Genomic DNA, 5,382 nt, shown 5'->3' with positions numbered 1-5,382 from the left:
TATATATATATATATATTAGTGATCATCCATCTCATTCATCCTTAAATATGCAAATACATATTTTCCTAGGTTTGGAGTCTACACATCATCTTTCTCACCTTCAACGTAGCTTAGTGTATTTATCCTGGAGAATTTATATGAAGGTTACATGCACACAAATTTAAAGCAGGAGCACTGTGTTTATCCTGCAGTAGCTGTCCACTAAATGCTAATTTGTTTTCAAAACTTTAAAATAGGTTAACAACAGCAGTATTACTGAAGTTTTCAAGTATGTTGTCAGAATTATCTTCTCTTTTTATGGCTTTATTCACAGTAATTCAAACAAATGATCTAGTTGATAGTACCCTCATATACCAAGTAAACATAATAAATAGTGCTCACATCATAGTCAGTGTGAAGATTAAATGAGTTAACACATGGTGTCTGAAACATAGTAAATACCAAATAAATGTAATTATTTTTGTTACTTAAAGAAGCTTATAAGCCATAGCAAAAGTCATATGAAGAATTGAAAAAATAAACTCCAAACCCAAGCATCTTAACTAGTTGGCTTCTCTAAGTAATTACTCATTTTTGAACAGGTATATTTCAAGAAAAACATGTACTAGTGTTTGTGTCAGTTTAGTGTATGTACCATACATCAAATGTCATAGACATTAAATTCATGCAATAAGCTAAGAGGTGGGTATCAGTTTTTCTTATATTAGGGATGAAGTATCTTAGAAATCATGAATACTCATCATTCCCAGTTCTCCTCTCCTTTATGGACACATGTAATATCTTCATTTTTCCTTCACAGTCAGATTGAGGCCCTGCAACTAGTTGAGGCCAACTGACTGTGAGTTGAAGTAGCCTGTATGGCGCTTGACAAGACAGGTGTCACCCCCATCCATGTACAGGCAGTTGGGATGGAACCATGACAAAGCTCTATCTTTACCCAGGCCTCCTGGTTCCATGGGTTATTTAGCCATGTTATGCTACTTTCACTTTTAAATTTGCAACCACTAGCTGAAACCGATGACTTCTTCTTAAGCAACATAAGACATGTTTTGAAGCCATCTGAAATCCTTGTAAAGTGAAGCAGAACATAAACAAATTAATTCAGCTGTTGAATGAAATGTATTTGTGTAGCAATACAGGAAAAGCAGTGCCTGGCTTTTACTGGAGACTATAAATCTGTTTTGGAGCTTACCAGATTTACTGGAGCTCAGTAAATCTCTGAGCTCCATCTGATACTGCTTTGTGACGTTGGGCCAATAATGAACTTTGCTGTCACTGATTTTCTTCACTTGTAAAGTAATAGTAGTGTTTGGATTTCATAAGGTTATAGTAGTGCCTTAGTGGAAATTCTAGTAAAATACCTAGCTCAAAACATTTAGCTACAATAAAAAAAGATAGTAAGCATAGTGGTAAAACCCATGGGCAGTACAGTCTACCAGTCTTGAATCCTGGCTCTGGCTCTCGTGGACTGTGTGACTTTAGGCAAGTTACTTGACATCTCCATGGCTTCATTTTTTCATCAGTAAAAGGTATGATATTAATTCTCACCTTAGAGCATCGTGACAGGGGATTACAAACTTTAATACTTATAAAAGTACTTAAAACAGTGCCTAGCCACATAGCACTCAATAATAGTTATTATTAAGAAGAGGAAAATGAAGAAAAGCACAATCAATAAACCATCCCCTATTTATAGATCCATCATATTTTTAAGATGGGAATATAGAAATTGTTATTCCTGTTTTCTCTGTTAGAAAACATCCAGTCCAGAGAAGTAAAGTGGTCTCTAAAGTTCACCAGGGACATCAATATAGAAACTAAACCACAAACTTAAGAAACATCAGCTCAGTGCAGTCCAATATCAACTTTCTCTTGAGCTCTCATAAATGTTCTCTCTTACAATGTAATTCCTATTTAAGGGCTAACCTTTCCAAAACATTGATTATCCACAATTTCTTATCTAAAGAGTGGCTTTTATAGAAAAGTCTTAATGTAGTTTCACTGTAATACTAATTTTTAATGTGTCCTTTTAATGGGTATATTAAATAGTGCTAAGTTTCAATATTCTTTTTATCCCCATGGGGTAAGTTGTTGAAGTGCCAGAGTTGAAATAAAAACAATAATTAGAGACTATAAATCTGTTTTGGAGCTTACCAGAGGTTGCATCAAAGTATAATTTAGAACTGACTAGATTTAAAAGAAAAAGCAAATTTTTTAAAAAAGCAGTGTTATAATTTAAAAACAATTTATTATGTTTGGGGGGATAAAAAAATAGAGGTAGAGCTATGAGACGTGTGGACAAAACAATTTGACATTCTCAAATAGCTTCTAGAGAGTATAAATAAATATGTGACATATCATGTCACATTTGTAAAAAATGTGAGAACTCTTATTTTCTCACATAAGTGAACATTAGTATGATAATAGACCATTATTGGTAAACTACTTCTCAGTCTCTTTTAGCCAGGTACAATATTTCTTGCTATTAAATGTAAATATTTAAACTTTTTTCTCTTTTAGGATAATGTGTTTCAGGTGCTCATCATTTTCTTGCCAAACGACTTTTTCAAAACGAATTTGCTCATCTGGAGAGAAACACATAAAATATAAAAGGAAAATGCCCTTTACTGTAAGACGTCTTTGTGGAAAAATTAACCAAAAGAACCCTCTAATTTAGACCTTGCTTTCTTCTCATAAAATTAAATGATAGCAAAGTAGGTTGTGTATATGTTATATTTGGCCAAAGAAAAAATGAACGATTTTGTACAAGATTGGTTCAGTTTGTCATGTGAATCCCAGACTATTGGGACTCTTTATTTGATTTATCAATTCAATGTGCATTTGGTATTAACTTCATACTTATAGGAGCAATGTGTGGCTATGTCAATCTCAGTTTAGTTTCTAAAATTTGACATAATTTGAATAAATTTTTGGTTTCATGTGAGTCATCTTGGTATTATTTTTTACTGGGTATTACTAGACTAGGATTATTATTTAAAATGAAATTGTATGCTGACAATTTATAGTGAGGAGAAATGGAAGTCAATTAATAAGTATAAATAAGTTACCTTACCTTACATTTTATGCTAATTACCATATACATGGGCATTTAACACACTTAAAGTCTTTCAGGGCCACAAATGCATTTTTAACTTGAATCACTCACCCTAGGCAGGTGAGAGTAAACTGCTCTTTTGGTGCTATGGTTTAAATATGGTCTGTTTGGCTCCGCCAGGTCTCATGTTGAAATCCGATCTCCAGTGTTGATGGCTGGGGATGCTTGCCGGGTGTCTGGGTCATGGGGGTGGATCTATCATGAATGAATTGGTGAGATTCTTGTAGGAGCGAGGGACTTCTCACTTAGCTCCCACAAGTAGTTGTTGAAAAAGTCTGGCACCTCCTCCGTCTCTCTTGTTCCTTGCTTTGCCATGTGATTTCTGCCCGCACCTCTTTCCTTCCCTTTTCACCATGAGTAGAAGCAGTCTGACTTTCTCATCAGAAGATGCTGGCACCATGCTTCTTGCACAGCCTGCGGAATGTGAGCCAGATAAACGTCTTTCCTTTATAAATTACCCACCCTCAGATATTCCTTTATTGCAGCACAAACTGACTGAGACACTTGGCTAGTAAGGAAACCCAGCCAGCCATTCACCCAGCATCCCATTTCAACATAGCTTTACAGAAGCTATCTCTTCCTTTTTTTTTTTTTTTTTTTTTTTTAACTAGCGCCAAATTCTTATTTGTGTTTTGATCCTCTGCCCTTTTTTTTCTTTTTGAGACGGAGTCTCTCCCTGTCAACCAGAGATGTCACGCCATCTCGGCTCGCTGCAACCTCCACCTCCTGGGTTCAAGTGATTCTCTTGCCTCAGTCTCCCGAGTAGCTGGGATTACACATGCATGTCACCATGCCCGGCTCATTTTTTGTTTTTGGGGGGTTTTTTTGAGATGGAGTCTTGCTCTGTGGCCAGGCTGGAGTGCAGTGGCATAATCTCGGCTCACTGCAACCTCCGCCTCCTGGGTTCAAGCAATTCTTCCGCCTCAGCCTCCCGAGTACCTGGGACCACAGGCGCGTGCCACGAAGCCTGGCTATTTTTTTTTTTTTTTTGTATTTTTAGTAGAGACGGGGTTTCAACGTGTTGGACAGGATGGTCTTGATCTCCTGATCTTGTGATCCACCCACCTTGGCCTCCCAAAGTGCTGGGATTACAGGCATTAGCTACTGTGCCCGACCTAATCGCCCCCCACCAACCTTTTTTTTTTTTTTTTTTTTTTTTCCTAAAGAAAATTGCAGTATAGTTTGAAGTCGGGCAGCATGATACCTCCAGCTTTGTTATTCTATCTTAGGATTGTCTTGGCTATATGGGCTCTTGTTTGGTTCCATGTGAATTTTAAAGTAGTTTTTCTGATTCTCTAAAAATGTCAATGGTAGTTTCATGAGAATAGCATTGGATCTATAAATTACTTTGGGCAGTAAGGCCATTTTCACAATATTGAGTCTTCCTATCCATGAGCATGGAATGTGTTACAATTTATTTGTCCTCTCTGATTTCCTTGATCAGTGGTTTGCAGTTCTCCTTGAAGAGGTCCTTCACATTCCTTGTTAGCTGTATTCCAAAGTATTTTATTCTCTTTGTAGCAATCGTGATTGGGAGTTCATTCGTGACTTGGCTCTCTGCTTGTCTATTGTTGGTGTATAAGAATGCCTTTGATTTATGCACATTGATTTTGTATCCTGAGACTTTGCTGAAGTTGCTTATCATCTTAAGGAGATTTGGGGCCAACAAACATATGAGAAAAAGTTCAATATCACTGATCACTAAAGAAATGCAAATAAAGACTTCCATGAGATTCCATCTCATGCCAATCAGAATGATGATTGTTAAGAAGTTAAGAAACAACAGATGCTGGCAAAGATGTGGAGAAATAGGAAAACTTTGACACTGTTAGTGGGAGTGTAAATTAGTTCAACCATTGTGGAAGACAATGTGGCAATTTCTCAAAGACCTAGAGCCAGAAATACCACTTGACCCAGCAATCCCATTACTGTGCATATACTCAAAGAAATAGAAATTATTCTATCATAAAGATACATGCACACATATCTTCATTGCAGCACTATACACACTAGCAAAGACATGGAATCAATCCTAATGCCCATCAATGATACACTGGACAAAGAAAATTTGGCACATAAACACCATGGAATACTATGTGGATATAAAAAGGAACAAGACCACGTCCTTTTCAGGACAGAGGTTAGACTGCAAAGCAATTATCTTCAGCAAACGAACACAGGAACAAAGAATCAAACATCACATGTTCTTACTTTGAAGTGGGAGCTGAACAGTATGAACACATGGACACAGGGAGGGGAACAACAC

Source organism: Sapajus apella, unplaced genomic scaffold (assembly GCF_009761245.1).
Source record: "Sapajus apella isolate SASKATOON/1434 unplaced genomic scaffold, GSC_monkey_1.0 scaffold39, whole genome shotgun sequence".
NCBI classification, from domain to species: Eukaryota; Metazoa; Chordata; class Mammalia; order Primates; family Cebidae; genus Sapajus; species Sapajus apella.
Note: the sequence above shows the minus strand (reverse complement) of the source record.